The sequence below is a fragment of the Canis aureus genome, chromosome 4 (genome assembly GCF_053574225.1).
Source record: "Canis aureus isolate CA01 chromosome 4, VMU_Caureus_v.1.0, whole genome shotgun sequence".
Classification (NCBI taxonomy): Eukaryota; Metazoa; Chordata; class Mammalia; order Carnivora; family Canidae; genus Canis; species Canis aureus.
Window position 1 is genome coordinate 82802980 of NC_135614.1, and position 17845 is coordinate 82820824.

The 17845-nt window shown below is 37.3% G+C and overlaps 1 protein-coding gene across 3 annotated transcripts in view; it reads left to right on the plus strand.

Annotated features, from left to right (window-relative positions):
• Positions 1-2147: 2147 nt before the first annotated feature.
• Positions 2148-17845, plus strand: part of LOC144313063 (cadherin-10) — a 175545-nt gene continuing 159847 nt past the window's right edge. The window contains exon 1 of one of the 3 annotated variants that reach the window (XM_077896363.1): positions 2148-2540. The gene's annotated coding sequence lies outside the window, so the exon portion shown is untranslated. Of the gene's footprint in view, positions 2541-8595; positions 8744-17845 lie in introns of those variants that run through there. The other 2 variants (XM_077896361.1, XM_077896362.1) reach the window with 2 other exon arrangements.

Here is a 17845-nt window from a genome sequence, read left to right on the forward strand (position 1 = left end):
TGCAGCCATTCAGTCTGAAACTAGCAACGATGTGCAAAATATTCAGTCTAATAAGAGGCCATCATGTGTGTGCACACCAGTCCTCCTGCACTTAATTAAACACTGTGTAACATATACAGGGCATGAGATTCTATACTTTCTCTTGACAACCAACCTTAATATGTCAATGGCAGTAGTATATTGAACACACAAGCATATTAATGTATATTAACAAGTGTGTTGCAGGAAAAAAACTGGAATGTTTGCTTGTTTATGTATTTTACCTGACTCTAAAGGCACTCTGATAAAAGACCAAAACAAACAAACAAACAAAACAAAACAAAACAAAAAACAACAACCAACCAACCAAACAAACAACAAAAAAAGAAACAAAAACAAAAAACCTAAAAACTTACGGGTAAGCAATCTGGAAATGAGTTTAAGAATTCTAGCTCTATTATCACATACGTTACAATTTTCCAGATTTTCAAGCCCTCATCTGTGAAGTCAAGAGTTTCAAAAAGTCTCTTTCCACTCTATCATTTTGTTGAGCCAAAATATTTGGCATTGTGAAATATAAAAGTAATTAGGAACATGGGTCATATAATAACATTTGGTATGGTAAAACTGTTTTGAAATCTAATTTAACATCTCTCTCCCCCGCCCTCCTCCCCCGTCCTGAGTTTCTTTCCTTCCTCATTCTGCCGACTGTAGAAAGGAGCTACTGGTGTTGCAATGATCAACTCTGTACCTAGGAGGTGGCACGACATCTAGAAACAGTAGGAAAGTGGGATTCTAAAGATGCGTAAATACATGTTCTCTGTTGATATAAACATGTTTTTATCAATATGAAATATCAACTCATTGTCATTTTAACCCTATCACTGGTTAGCCCTGTCACCTTAGGCAAGTCATTTAACATTTCTGAGCAGTATTATCCATCCTTAGAAAAGTCATTGCTAGACAAGATCACCTTCATCCTCCCTCCTCCAGGTTTAAAACTATTTTGTAGTATCTTACTATTTCAGAGCACATATTAAAATTTTAATTACCCTAAAGATAATCCTACACTTAGCCAGAGAAATATAAAGGTGTGCATTATTTTGTGGAGCTATACTGACATCCTTTGGTAAGGTTTTGATCGAATAGAACTCCATGCAGAGATAGATAAATAGAGAGATGAACAGTTAGATGGTTGAGAAAGAAACAGAAGCACCCAGATGGATTTACCTCTGTCCCCACACCCACTGGGCATGAGACTCAAATTTCTGAGAAACAAACCAACCCAAAAAGATAAAAGAAAAAAAAAAAAAAAAAAAGAAGAAGGAGATGGTGGCCAGTCCGAAGTCTGACTACCTTAACAGCACTAATTAATCGCATAGTTAAATCATGAATAAAATACTCGATCTATAGACTATCAGAAGGCACAGCACGTAAGATTGAGGAGCAAGACTGGCTCAGGGGCATTGTAGAAACCATCCGGAGGGTATGTCCCCGCGAGGACAAGAAGTCAGAAAACTAAGCTATTCGGACAACCGAAGGAAAAAAGAAAAAAAAAAAAAAAAAAGGAAGTTCACGGAAAGCAAAAAATAAATTTTAAAAAAATCATGAACGTCCCAGTGACATCGCTGTGGCAAGGCATCATCAGCTCGGGGTGCAAGGCGACCTGGCCCTGGAGGGGGGGGAGGGCTTGGGTTCAGCAGCCTGGGGCGGGGGGAGGGGGAGGTAGACGCTGCAGAAAGCTGGACCATCAGAAGAGGTGTGCATCGGGCAGGAAGGGCCAGCAGCAGGCGGGCGCCGGGCTTGCGTTAGGGACCAGCTGGGCACCTGAGCCCGGGGCACCGAGCCTGCCACCTGGGCTGGGAGGCCTGGCCGCGGCGCGGGGCTGCGGGGCGACCCCGGGGCTGCAGGGCGACCCCTGGGCTGCAGGGCGCCCCCGCTGCTCCCCGCCCCCGCTGCTCCCCGGCCCCGCCCCCTGCGCCTCGGCCCCGCCCCCCGCGCTCCGGCCACGCCCCCCGCTGCCCCTGGCCCCGCCCCCTGCGCCCCGACCCCCTGGCCCCGCGGCTTCCACGGCCCCGCCCCCTGCGGCCCGGCCCCGCCCCCGCTGCTCGCCCCGCCCCGCCCCCTGCCCCTGCCCCTCCCCCGCCCCCCGCCCGCGCTCTCCGGGTCTCTAACCTCCCGGGCGAGCGCGGCCGCTCGGCTCCCGCCGCAGAACCTTTCTCTCCGCGGGAGGAAGGGCTCCTTCCCCTCCCCTCCCCTCCCCCTCCTCTCCTCTCCTCTCCTCCTCTCTCCTCTCCTCTCCTCTCTCTCTTTTTTTTCCTCCCCTTAATCAGAAAGCACTGAATGAAAGCCAATCAGCGAGCGCTCGCCCCCGTTCTCCGCGGCTCCCTGCCGTCCAGAGTTGAAAGTGATGCTGAGCGAGAGCTGGAGTTAGATTGAAGTAGCCTCGGCGATAGGGAAATAACAGCCGAAAACAAACAAAAAAGGGGGACACGGTGACAATCTCTCCGGGGTGATTTTGGCTGCAGCCAACTTCCGTCATCCAGAAGCTGATAAAAAAGGTAGGAAGACTTCATGCTCTCCTCCTCCTCCTCCTCCTCCTCCTCCTCCTCCTCCTCCTCTTTTTTTTTTTTTTTTTCCCCCCCAAGCCCCCTTAAGGCTTTCATTTTCTTTCCCTGGGGAGATGGGAGGGGAGGGAATGTTTGTTGTTAAGTTGCATTGAGCAATTATTTCCAAATAATTATCTTTAACACCTGAGATTAATAAGCATGAAACTCCGCACATCAGATTCTAGAAACCACCTCTTCGAATTTCTATAGGAGATAATGGAAAACTAGATCAATTATGTATTAGGCTCAACAGCGGGTCATGATAGGAGAGTTTGTGAATCCGTGCGCCCTGGACAAATGCTAAAAATATGTCGTGGAGGGCAGTCTGTCATGCTCCTACTTGTTCGTCTGTGTCTTAAAAATCAGTTGCGGAGATAACCTTGTTGCTGTGAACTCTAACATCATCTAACATTACTTTGCATTCCGTGTGAATGGATTCACTCTGCACTTGTTCACAGTCATAGTTCATTGTCCGTCCAATATAAAGAGAAATGACAAGCAGAAGACAGGTTCCTTGAAACTGTCAATGGTCACTAAGCATCTACATAAATAAAATAGATTGACATTCCTCCGAAATAGAAGAGGCATCGTCCCTGCATTCACATTTCGTATCTGAGCCAGAAGTGAGGGGAGAGAGGAAGAAGGGAGACTAAATGCATGTAGTCAGCAGTTGCAGCATTTATTGTCTCTGCTGCAATAAAATCCATATTTTATGTGGTGTTAAATTAATGCAGCACATTGCAAGTCTAAATGCATGCCCCCAACAAGTAACTACTGATAGCACCGTAAGTGTGGGCAAAAGCAGTAGTCCGAAAGTGTTTTTATGTCACCACAATAGAAACCTACCATCTCCTTATCATTAAAAAAAGGGGAGGGGGGTCTACAGGTGCAATCAAAGACAAACATCATTTTAAAAGTGCCCTATCATCTTTTGCTTAAAAAAAAGAAAAAGAAAAAAAAAAAACAAGCACAGAAATCTCTTTCCTATAATATGGTTCTTCATTCCAGCAAAAGCTTCTCTTATCCAAAACTGCACATCCATTACTCTCAGCTCTTCGGAGATGCATGATTTCTCCTTTTCTCTTAAAGGATCTATATTAAAAATCTTCTGTCCCTCCGATGCTGACAACTGTTCTACTTCAATGCATATGTTAGTAGACTTTCTCCCTCCACACCATCCCCCTCCCTCTATCCTTCTTTAAAATGTAGCTACAAGAGCTTCTCTGTGGTGAATAACACTTGGCAAGAGTGTGCTCATTTTTTAGGTCTGGTATGGTGAGGATTTTTAATTAGTAGAACTTTCATGAAAACATTATGTCATTGACAAGAGCTCGAGGTTCAGTTTTAGTTAAAGTGAGGAAGAAGAAAGGCAGAGGCTGTGTCATAGAGAAATAGGGAGATAAGTTGCATAGACCATCTACCTTGTCCCCATTCCCTGCGGTGTAGGGAAGGTGGCACGTATGTGTTCAGTGTGTAATGCATAAGGAAAGAGTAGTTTATGGGGTGTGTGTGTGGGGGTGGGAGTACACAAATATAAGCACAATATATCTGTGTCTTAGGGACCCATCAAATACAAATCCATTCTGACGATAAAAATATAAAGAAATGCTTCTTTCATTTGCCTTCACTTTTTTTCAGCTGCTATGAAAGTAGGAGTCAATGTCTGTTTTCATGAAATCAGATACTTTCTTGGTTTCGGATACTTGCTGCTTAACAAACTGACTTCCCCGGAGAATGCATATACCTTCCCTGACTCCAATCAAATAATAGAATTCCATACACTTATATGGCTTGGGTTGGGGTGGGGGGAGCCAGGGAAATAGGAAAGCAGCGTATAATGTGTGTGGCATCCACATACATATGCATGTATGTGAGGTGAGTGGCTAAATTCCTGGTACCTGTTCAGTGCTTCAGGTGATATTCCTAGATGTTGATAAACACTAGCTATTTGGTGATACCAGCACGAGACAGGTATGCAATTTAACATCACAGTGTCAGATTTTTACTACACTGAGATTTTCTTTAAAAAGGAAAAAAAAAAAAAGAAAAGAGGGGTAGAAAATTGATTTTCTATCTGGGGTGATATACATTTCTGGCACGTTATTAAGAAAGTAGTGTAATCTAAAAGAGGTGTGATTTTATTTTTTTTTCTGGTTGAAAAGAGTATATTTGAAATGAAAAGGTTAATTCCAAAATATGTGAACCCTGTTTCGACTCTAGGATTTAAATCACGATCTTCACTTAATTTCCCATATCAACAAATAACTGAGACACAACACACATTATCTAAGGGATTTCTGGACATATGACTTATTTCCTATGTTTCTTAACCTACTTTGCAGCGAGTGTTAACACTGTGTCCTCCTGGAATATGTCATTTTTATACCAAATCATTCCGCTAGGCTGCAGCACAGCCTAATGTGCTCCAATGCTGCTGATTCAGCAGCAAAGTGAACCATATTTTTGTTAAGTGTTATTATCAGGAAGAGTGTTGCATAGTAAGCAATTAATACAAATCATGGGTATAAACCCAACTGTCTCTGGTCTAGCCCTTGGATTTTAAAAAAGTATTAGCCATAATATATTGTTATTTCTACTATGCAAAATGCATTCTAATGCTGTTGCCACATTAGAAGTGCTTGTAAAATAGTGAAATAAAGTGACAAAATATAAGCAGAGAAATAGAAACATATTTTATGCCAACTCTAAGTAGTTCCATGCAGGTATTTGACTTCCAAATTTCAAGGCTATGCTTGAAAACTCTACTTTTGATTAACCTGAAGGGTCTCAGAAAAGTCACTTTACTAACCATATTATATTTAGCAGTCTTGTTCTCAAATAGGCTGAAGTTAAAAACCAAGTGGCAGGAATGGTGCCCTCATTCTTGTTAGGCTTATACTGAGCAATGGTGAGACCGATGAAGCATTATGCTAAGTATATATGGTCCCTATTATGAATATTTTGAAAAAAAAAAAAAACAGAGCCCAAGGAATGTCATCATGAACACATATTTGAGGAATGAAAGCAAACATAGGAAAAATATATTTTCCCTTTCTTGCCACTTCATTCAGACCAGTGAGTTCACTGAGAAAATTGTATTTTGTCATAATTAAACTAATTCGGAATATGCAGGTAGAAAGAAATGTCCTAAAAATAAACATTTTAGATTCTGCCTTCTTTTTCTTTTTTTTTTTTCCTAGCTAAAGCATTTGGATTATGTCCACAGAGCCCTAGTATAGCATTCCCTGCTTTTATCTCTAATAAGTTCAACACTCAAAATTACAGATTTTTTTCACGCAGAAGAACGAGAGAAAATTTCAATCAACAAGGAGTGCCTGTTTTCTAAGATAACAATATCAGCTCAGGGTCACCTCTCTTCTTCCTTTCTTGCTCTACAGCAGCCTCACTTCACTTGACATTTTAGTATGAGACTTGGAGCCCTTTCAAACACAGTTGTGTTGTCTTTCGCAAGGAGAGCTAAAACATGAGGCCATTTTTGCCTTTGCTGTATCTCCTTTGTCACTGCTCAGTTCAACTAACTCAAGAGGCAAACGTTGTAAGAAAGCATCCATCCCATTAAAGTTGTAGGTTGCTGGGAATGCATTATCCTTAATGTCATGCTAACATTGATCAGTTAAATAATCTGGCAGTTTCCTAAAAATTGTTTCAACATAACTTTCACTTAACTCTTTATTACCAGTGCAACTTCTTGCCCCCCAAAAAAAGTAACTTGATTTTTTTTTTTTTTAAGGAATAAAGGGGCTTTGTTTTCACAAATATCTTTACAGTTTTATCCAGATTCTCTCTTTTGCAGTGTATGTGATGGTCTCTCCTCTCTATTATGAAGAGGCATTTGTTAAACATCATGACGCTGGTGGGGGATTTAAAGAAAGGGAAAACTGGAAATTGAATAAGAATGAATACAGTGAAATTTCCTTTTACCTCATTTTAAGAAATCAAATGTAGCATTCCTTGGAAATAATGACTGCCTCTGGGAGTTGAAATGCCTTCATATAACAATCCCTTGTAGTAGAGGGATGTCGTAGAGAGTTTGACAGTGACATTATAAAGCACTTTATCAAACCATGTGATCTCTATATGCTCCCACCTCCTTTTAGAAAGCGGCCTTGATTCTCCATACTCTACACGATGCACAAATAAATAAAGTTAAGTAACACTTTGATTTCAGGACAGAATTAGGCAATAGGCTATAAGGTGGAGCCTTGCTTCACAACAAGGAATTCAGCATTAAATGACATGTCTAAACACTTCAGAGCCCTGCTGATACTCAGAAATTTTGCAGTGCACATTCTCTCTCATCCTCCCTCCTCCCTTTGTTCCCCTCGCTGTCCCTCTCCCCCCTTCCCTCATCCCCTCCTTCATTTATGGCAATTACAAAGGTCCTTGGTTGAGCATTCCATGTGCCTTTTAAAAATACTACTCTAGGTGAAATAATATTTCTGTAAATCCTGTGAATCTTATAGCCAGTGTTCTATCATCTGCCACATTATACATTTGACTTATCACATTATTCTTTGCATCATAGCATAAAGTGTATGACAGTTCAGTTGGCTGGTTCACGTCCTTTAAAATGAAAGCAATTCTTTTAGATAGTGTAACACCTAGGCTTTTAAGGAATTGGAATTGGCACCAATGTAGTTTACTGCACTAGCAAGCAAAGTATGGGAAACGCTGCATTTATTAATGAAATGACTTCTCCAAAGTATCAGAATGTAGAATGCATAGACATGAGTTATTATCCTCAGTACATCGGTTTATTGATTGGGAATCTTTGTTGATTTACTGTAACAGAGGATATTGAAGTAGTTTGACAGTCCTGGTTTTAAAAATAAATTAAGCATAAATTGCACTTTCCAGGAAGCAGCCTTTCATTAGACATGTTGATTCTTCTTTGTTGCATGATACAGATATTACCAGTTTCTGAGATAAGAATGCAAACTGACAAATCATGAGCAAATGTCCATCGTAGCCACTGTGAAGAACTATCATTGCTCCTTCTCATTTTCAGTGGAAAATTTGGGAAACATAAACTGTCACCATAATCGAGTTAAGCAGAATGTATGGGAAATTAATCAATAAACTGAATAAAGTAAATGTTTAACTTGGGTTACTCTGATAATTCTCTGCAATGTTCACGCAGGACTTATAAATACAAGAATCAAAGCTGAAAATTGGCATAATTATATGAATAGAGGAAAGGCAATCAATTTATTTGCCTAGGTTATTGAGTACTTTTTTTGCATAATGCTAATATAAATTTTAAAAATGACGGATTTTTCCTTTTGTATGTAACTCTACTCCCAATAAAATCAAGTTAAATCAACTCCACTTGAAAACCATGGCAACTTCTGGGATATCTAAAAGTAATAAATGTTTCCATAATTCTTGAATCAGACTTCAAATTTAGATGAAGCACATAATATTTCTAGATAATTTGACTTACAAGCATTGATTTTAAATAATAGTCTTTTATTTAGGTTGACTTGACAAAATTTGTACTATCTGAGGGGCTGATTTTGGTGTTTAACATGCACATCTTCTAAATGTAGACTCTTATTTTATTTAAAAACTTTGCTTTAAAGAAACTAAACTATTAAAAATTCGCTACCTCGAACTCATTGGTTTAATTCTATTGCTGATAAAATAAATGATATGAATTACATAAACTTTTATCTATACCAACAGCACAGTATTTATCTGCTTTAGCAATTACATAAAGCAAAGAAACCATTGGAGTAAAATGACATAGGTCGACTCCTTTAATCAAATAAGCAAAAACTGGGCACGCAGTGATTACTAATTAGCCTTGTCAAGTATAAAATTTTCTTCTTTTCTTTCTTTCTTTGTTTCTTTTGGGGCTTCTTCCCAAATCATGGTAAGTGCTCAGTCATCCTAAGCAGTCACAAGAGTGACTTTTTGATGGTTAGTCTCTGGAGAGTGAAAACCACCAAGATGCTTTCCACAGCTTTCAGTTACCCAGAGTCAACTGTCATCTGAGGGCAGAAGAACCTGCTTCTGACGTATCCTCACAAGGTCAATAGCAGCCTAATGCTATGTCGCAGTGTCCGCATCCTTCACTTCATTTCATCGCATCCCATAAGCATTTTATCACCTCACAGTATCCTAAGAAGAAGGTATGAGTACAGACATTTCGAGAGTGGGAGAGAGATCACATTCTTGCAGCTTTTATTATAGTCTGTTGTTATAATTGTCCTATTTTATTATTTAGTGTTAATCTCTTGAAGTGCCTATATAAATTGAACTCATCACAAATATGTATGTGTTGGGGAAAAAGCTTAGTGTTATTTCGGGTTTGGTACTGTCTGCAGTTTCAGGCATCCACTAGGGGTCTTAGATAAAGGGGGAGTGCTCCAAAAGCCTTTGCCTATAAGTAAAAACCTATGGAGAAAATCTTTATTTCCTGATCAATTCCTTCACCAAGTTTCAGCTATTCTTTTGGAGATGTGTTCAACATTGCATCCTAAACACAGGCATGCACCTAGAGGCACTCTTCCCTCTTTCTCCTCAACTTTTTCTTCCTGTGTATATGATATATATATATATATATATATATATATATATATATATATTCCTGCTGAAGTGAAGAAGTGAAAAGTGGAGATTTTCTATAGAATTTATCTGTGAAACAAAAGTGGATTTTTTTTTTTAATGATACAGGAAATCTCTATCCACCTTTTTGGATGGATGAAAGTAAGAAAATGAGAATTCTCCACACTAAGAATCTCTTCTGTTCTAGCTATTATGTCTTTTTAAATATATGCCATATATGCCCAAATTTTCCACATTTATCACCTAGGTAATTCTACATTTTGAAAATTAATTTGTAAAACTTCACTATCTTGTGAATAGACACAAATATTCTTTTCAATACAAAAAAATAAATGCTGGAAATGAAGTGGGCCTCAAATCTAAGTTACAATAAATCATTTCTTCATTAAACTCTTTTTTCTTAAAATTGGATTAGTGTCCAACATCATATGACATCTTAACTATGTGGGGTGAAAACATGTTTTCTTTTTTAGGACAAAGCCATGTGATTGTTAGGTGTACAACTTCTACTGGGCATCCAGCCCAGTGGAGATGTGAAGTTAGAGAAATAACAACTATTATCTTGATTTCAGAGCAAAGACTATGCACTTCATCTTATAGGTAAGGTTTGGATCAAACCCATTTTGGGTTAGGCCAAGGTTAAAAAAAAAAAAAAAAAAAGACAAGAGTGGATGAGAAGAGCCTTGTCCTTTGTAGCAGCAAACTAAGATGTTCCATATAAACCATTGTCCTTAAAAAGTTCTTATGGACATCATCAATTTTTCATAGTGGCATCAGGTTGAGATCTATGATGATGTAAAATTCACAATCGTTAATTTAACTGTCTTGGGTTGTGGGCTATCATGTTCTTGGGATGTTATGTTTTTCATTTACTTTATACATTTAAATAATTTCTTGGAATCTAAACAATAAGAATTTTCCCTCAGCTTCTAATTGATTTTATTCATTTTGGAGGAAGTTTCTATGAGCCAATCCCTTAATACCACATTCAGAGAAATAAAGATGAATCAATCCAATGTAAATTTTGGTTTTAATGTAAGATATTCACAATAAATGTTTGCAGTAAATCTTACATGAATAATAGAAATATTAGGCAGTTATGTTTTAAATGTTTCAATTTTCATAGAATAGCGGTGAACTAGGTACCAGAATGTCATTTAGACAGCCACCTGTTTCTCCACCTAACACAAAATCTTCAGTTTTGATTTTCTATTTTTTTAAAGGACACAAGAAGCCTCTCAGTATCTTGTTTTAATTCATTCATTCTTTCATTGCCCCATTTGGCGTACGTTCTTATGTGCCTACCATACACCAGACAGTGAAAAAGCATACATATATATAACCAAACCTCTGGAACAGTGAGGCATGAAATGGGCAATGACATGATTTATTATTATTCCCCAGTTTTGATAAGAAGGTCGAGTACTGCATACTTATAAAATGAATAATATGGGGCTCTGATTCACCTCTTTTTTAACAATTGTATTCAAAACCGCATGGCATCTTCCAAGAAAATGTCATAATGCATTAGATTAGTTCCAGATACATTTTTGTGTACCCTCAGGTTCATTCAGTGGACTCCTGCAAGTGGATCCTGAATCAGTGCTTCAATTAGGAGCCACCATCTTAATTGGTTGTCTACATGTCACATTTATAGTAGCCAATTGTCCTCTTGCAGCAAGGATTCAAATTTGAGACTAATATGCCCATTCCAGACAAGAAGCCTAAACAAAATGTATGTTTCTGAAGACTAAGTAGAACCCCAAACTCTATTGCTAAAAATTGCTAACAGAAGCTCTCACATTCCTACAAGTAATTAAAATACTCACTGACATAGAAGCTGTTGAGTTTGAAACTTGGCCACTCTTTGAACAAGTTGATATGATAATGATACCCTTTTTTTATGAGGATACCTGATGAAGGTCGTATTTAATAGGAAGACTACATAGTGATAAGGCTATATGCCAGAAGCACTGAGATTGCCTTTCTTGGAATGGTAAGATTGGCAAGAATGCCTGTCCTAGAATTTCTTTGATGGATAAAAGCATGGACCATGGCACCAAGCTGTCTGGCTTCAAAACCTATGTCACTTACTCTATATTTAATATTTAATATTCCTGATAGTTTTTCATCTGTAGAATGAGATAATTGTCCTTACACAATAGTAGAATTTTTAATGAGTTTTTAAAATCATAAATGTAAAATACAATACCTGACAATAGGTGTTCTAGTGCTACATATTATTGTTACCTATTTTTTTGGTATTATTATTACTATATATAAATTCATGTGATCTATGCCTTTTTTGAAAAAAAATATTTTATTTATTTATTTCTTTGAGAGAGATGAGGGGGAGATAGAGCACAATTTGGGAAGAGGAGGGGCAGAAGGACAGGGAGAAGCAGACACTCCCACTGAGCAGGGAGCCCAACTCAGAGCTCAATCCCAGGACCCTGGGATCATGACCTGAGCTGAAGGCAGACGCTTCTCTACCTGATTGAACCACCCAAGCTCCCCTGATCTATGCGTTTTAAAATTAATATTGAATGTACTTTATTTTAAAGCACTTAGGCTACCACTTTTTCAAAATTTTTGAAAATTTTAACTTCCATAATAATAATTTTGTGCTTGAGTTGAAATGAAAATCCTCGCTGTTTTAAGTCAGATTCTATCACTAATTCTACTGATAGCATCATAATTTCTTTATTCCAAATTTTTGTTTGTTTGTGAAATGGAAATTTAAATCATATAGTTTCCAAAGACACAGTGTACCTATTGTTATAATTAGAAAGGGCTCATGCGATCTACTATGGTAACTGGCAAGGGCTCAGTATATAACTGCTATGTTCATTCCCTAATGATTGTGAAAATGTCCGTTGCCTAAAGAGAGAATGTAGCCTGGAAACTTAAATTGCATTCTCAGAATCACATTTGGTAATTGCATGAACTAGGGAATTAATGGATATGAATTTTGAAAACGATGTAAAGGACCCAGAAAGGGGACAGAGGAGGGAGAAAGCATTAGAAAGATAGAGACTTACAGTTGTGAGTTCCATAAGCCACATAAACTCATTCAGGTGAAACATGAACCATTTCTGAATACACTGCAGTAATGGTTCTTTTCACAGATTCTCCTTCTTGAGGTCAGAGTAATGAGAATTAGAACAAGAATGATGAACAGAGGCAGTGCATTACAGAAATAATCCCATTAAAGTTTGGATACCCATAAATCTCAAGAATAATTCTGCAGTCTATATTACATGCTGAAAGGTCAGTGGACTACTGCTTTCTTAGACTAGTTTCCAGAAACTGTCTGATGAAGACTGATTCTGCTACAAAACGTGAAAATTTTAACAGATTTTATTTAGATAATTCTTTCTTTTCATCCTTCGCATTTAAGGTGATATGAAGATCATTTTAAAATCACTTCTCTTCTTCCTGCCTTGGGGCTCTATATGGTGATTTTAAAAGCATCTGAAATGAATTCCATGGGTGACAAAAACAAATCAGAACATTAGGGTCATAAAATATACATTTTCGTGAGTCCATAAATATCTTTCACTTCAAAATTTTGTTTTTAAAATCCAGAATTATATCACAGTTTTCATTTTCTTTTAGTTTTATTTATAACCTGGGACTAATTAATATACTTATTTTAGAAGTTCACATATTGAAAGAATATACTTAGTACCTTATTATCCATCCACATATGAAGGAGAGGTGAGTCATCATAGAGACTACAAAAACCTAGCCAACAGATGTAATTTTTTGAACATAATAAAGATAATCTTCATTTTTTCTCATAGCTATATGTTTATATTTATTATATATATTTTTATTATTCATTTAATCAAATTCACTGTCTTATGCCCTCTTTATTAAATATTGCAATTATTTTATAACACTCATTTTTTCCCCCTCACTTCATTATAATATTTGGCCAAGTGATTTAATTTTATGGCTGATTGGGATGTCTAATTTAAAGTATGATAATACTATATATTTTAGTTTATCAGATTTTCTCAAAGTATGTGCTTTTAGAATTAACCCTTCCAAAGATTAAAAATTAGACAAGCTTTCTCTTGAGTTTTAAAGTTCTTTATGCTAGAGAAAAAGTTCATTAAGTTGCAGTTATTTTCATTTTTTTGGTAATCAAGTGAGAATCAAATTGTGCAAAATTAGAAGAGAAATTAATTATAAAAACCTAAACAAAGGAGATGTTGGTGAATAATTAATTATGCAAGCTAAATAATCATTTCCCTTCAAAATCCTTCAAATTCTTCAAAGTTTTCAATCATTTGATATGTTGTCTTGAATAATTGCATTTTAAAAATACTATAAATTACACCTCAAAACTTAATTAGAAGGTTGAAATGACTTTATATTTCTGAAGTATTGTCCCATTTATAGGGTAAATTATAGCTAGTATTTCTGGTAAAAAATCCATTCCCCTCTTAAGAAGTATAATAATATATTTAGGTCTTTGGAGCCACCTTGTGGCCATATCATAGTATATTAGAGAATGTTCTGGTTTCAGATTCTTTCCCAACTAAACCTTGCACTTGGAAGCATTGAAACTAATGTGAACTGAAGGGTTATATAATAGCATTGAACAGGGACCATTTTTAGATTAATTGCGTTTAATTTTTGCATGTCCATGTGAGGTTATAAAATACTGTTTTTCAAGAATCTAAGCAAAATATTTTAAACATCACTTTTGAAGCAAGATACCATTTTTAACCTAAAATATATTTTGTGGTGTAGTTGCAAGTCAACTCGAATTTCTCCTTAAATATTTAACTTTCTCAAGCAAAATTTCTTTCAACATCTTCTGGTGTGCAGCACGAAGAGAGCAGGGGCTGTGTTATGGTAGACGTTAAGTGTAAACACATAGCCTGCCTGAGAAGCACACAAATACTGTTGCTGGATGTGCTTTTCAGTTGAGCTCATTGGAAGTTTAGGAAGATAAATTTGTTTGCTCTCATTTTTCCATAAATACTAGAATAATTTGTACTGTGGGTGGCCTAACATAGTCTCCAAATAGCCACCTTTTTACGGTTTCTCTTTCTAATAACCTAATAAAACACTTGCATGAGAACAGGACCCATAATTACTAACCTTCATATTTACAAGGAAATACTTACACGTGAAAAACAAAACAACAGTTATTTTCCGAGACTAGAAATAAGCACTACTAGATTTTAAACTCTAGAGCAGTCATTGCTTATATGGTCTTACTCTTCATTGTTTATACACTACAGATAAAAATAAATAAATTTGATCAAGTAAGTTTTCTTCACACATTGCCTATAGGAAGCAAAAGATAAGAAAAACTTTTTTCCTGTTTTCCTTTGATTTATTTCTGTATCTAGAGCTATATCTATAGCTATCTCTGTCTATTTGTCTGTCTCTCTGGGCATATTTATGTTACCATCCTAAAGTAACACTGTTGTTGTTGTTGTTGTTGTTGTTGTTGTTGTTGTTCTTCTTCTTCTTCTTCTTCTTCTTCTTCTTCTTCTTCTTCTTCTTCTTCTTCTTTCTTCTTCTTTCTTCTTCTTCTTTCTTCTTCATCACCATCACCATCACCATCACCATCACCATCATCACCTAAGATTTCAATTCCAATATTGGACCTAGGATAGCTTAGTCACAAGTACAGCCCACAATGTGAACAGCTCCAGGATCTCTTTGGGTCACTGGGATGCTTAACTTTAATTAAATGAATAGAGCTCAATGGGAATTGAAGACAAACTCATAAAATTACACACAAAGAAAATCTTATGAAGGTTATCTCTGTGTTACGTGTTAAAGCCATAAGGTGTCCATCTTTAAAAGGAAATAATTTTCTGTCTCTATTTTGAACACGCCTTTTAATGTAAAACAAGTGGTCAGAGCATGCATTTCTCATGCACAGCCCAATAGTCTGATTGAAAACAAAGATTACTCTGCTTCCCATTAAGCTATGTTCCCTCTGTCAACAAAAGTGCTTCTATTCTAAGAGATATTACTATTGATTTGTTTTTATTCTCAAAAGACTGCTAGGGTTGTTTTTTTTTCTTTTTTTCTGTGCAATGCTGCACACTGTATTATTTCAAGTAAACATATAAAGTGTTTATTCGAACTCCAAAAGGGAACATAAATTGAAATGTTGCTTTAAGAGTTTAGAAATGTTTGAAACTTAGATGAAATCCTATGATGATGTCATATTCACATTTAGTACTATTGCTTTGGGCAAAGTTTTTTTGCAGAGTGGCTAGCAAACGAAAATCATAAGTATGGAGAGAAACTTATAAAAAACACCTGTCCTGGTGAGTAGACACCAAAAAACAGCCCAAAACACTTTTAGTTTAAAAGTGCTAGTTTTGGGGCACCTGGGTGGCTCAGCAGTTGAGTGTCTGCCTTTGGCTCAGGTTGTGATCCCGGGGTCCTGAGATCGAGTCCTGCGTCAGGCTCCCTGCGCCTGCTTCTCCCTCTGCCTGTGTCTTTGCCAGTTTCTGTGTGTCTTTCATGAATAAATAAAATCTTTATTTTTTTTTAATTCTAGTTCCTGGTCAATTTTAGTCTAGATCATAACATACCTACATACTCCCGATAATGTAGCCTCAAGTGATAAGACAGATGGTCCATCATTAACTATCATTCCAAAGACCATTCTTGAACAATTTATCATTTTTACTTAGGACTAAAATACATTGTTTGTCAATCTTAACCCTCCCCCTTATAAGATTATTTGATGAACCATTTTAAACTCTAATTTATAAAAATCATAAAATTAGTTCTTTTTCTGATTCCAACTCAATACCTACAGATCTAGGTTCAGATTACATCTTTCCTTCTCAACCATTTCTTTTTTAGAGTTTTTCATATGTTTTATGGAGTTTGCCAGGAACTTGGGAAAGTTATAATTTCGTCCTTTCCTCAATGAAATGAAAATATAGTAGGAAAAAGCAACTTTTAAAGGTAAATACAGGGGTGCCTGGGTGGCACAGCTGGTTAAACATCTGACTCTTGGTTTCAGCTCAGGTTATAATTTCAGGGTCATGGGATTCAGCTCGGTGTTGGGCTCCTCACTCAGCACAAAGTCGGCTTAAGATTCTCTCTGTCCAGCTCCCTCCCCCCCCTCTAAAATAAATAAATAAATAAATAAATAAATCTTTAAAAAAATTAAGGTAAATACAATTGTAATTATTTAGTAATTTGCTTGTAGGATAAATGAGGTTTTAGGGGAATGAAGATGAGGGGACATGGCAATTTAATCATAGAGGAGATGAAGGGAAATTTGAAAGGTGTTATTTCATTATACTTTTCATTATTTAATTGGTTATTAAAGGTGAAACTAATGAAACAAGAGACATGAGTATGTGCAAATCCAAAGCCTCCTAGGAGATTTCTCGCTCCCTGCTGTAATCATTCCTAAAATATATTTTCCTTAATTCATTTTCACATAATTATTCAGTTACTATTACTTATTTATTTTTCATTATGAACAAGTCAATATATTAACTATCAAAGTATGATGGAAAATAACCAATATTCAAGCTTTCTAACCTCAAATGCCTTCTGATATTTTCCTGGAAGCAATCAAAATAGAAATTACCATATAGTCTGATAATTGCAAGGATCGGTACAAGCACAGGGTACCATGAAGTTAAAGAGGAGGGCATATGCTAATGTAAGATTCTTTTTTTTTTTTCTTTTTAAAGATTTTATTTATTTACTCTTGACAGGTACAGAGAGAGAGGCAGAGGGAGAAGCAGGCTCCATGCAGGGAGCCCTATGTGGGACTCGATCCCGGGTCTCCAGGATCATGCCCTGGGCCAAAGGCAGGCACCCACAGCTGAGCCACCCAGGCGTCCCACCAACATGAGATTCTAAGAAAGTCTCCCTTCAGAGATGAGATTAAAGCTAACCCTGTAAATTTGTGTCGCTAATTAGCTCAAAAATTTTCCTGCACGTCCCCTTTTTGACAGATACCCCTACAGAGTGGTAAGTTATTCTCACTCCAGAGTTGAGGGTTCTGACTCCATAGTTTGACCTCTGCCCTCAAGGACCATGGGAATGTTTGCCAAGCTAGCTAGTTATTTATTTATTTATTTATTTATTATAAATTCATTTTTTATTGGTGTTCAATTTGCCAACATATAGAAAAACACCCAATGCTCATCCCATCAAGTGCCCCCCTCAGTGCCCGTCACCCAGTCACCCCCATCCCCCGCCCACCTCCCCTTTCACCACCCCTAGTTCATTTCCCAGAGTTAGGAGTCTCTCATGTTCTGTCTCCCTTTCTGATATTTCTCACTCATTTTTTCTCCTTTCCCCTTTATTCCCTTTCACTATTTTTTATATTTCCCAAAAGAATGAGACCATATAATGTTTGTCCTTCTCCGATTGACTTATTTCACTCAGCATAATACCCTCCAGGTCCCTCCACGTCGAAGCAAATGGTGGGTATTTGTCGTTTCTAATGGCTGAGGAATATTCCATTGTATACATAGACCACATCTTCTTTATCCATCATCTTTCGATGGACACCGAGGCTCCTTCCACAGTGTGGCTATTGTGGACATTGCTGCTGTGAACATTGGGGTGCAGGTGTCCCGGCGTTTCACTGCATCTGCATCTTTGGGGTAAATCCCCAACAGTGCAATTGCTGGGTCGTAGGGCAG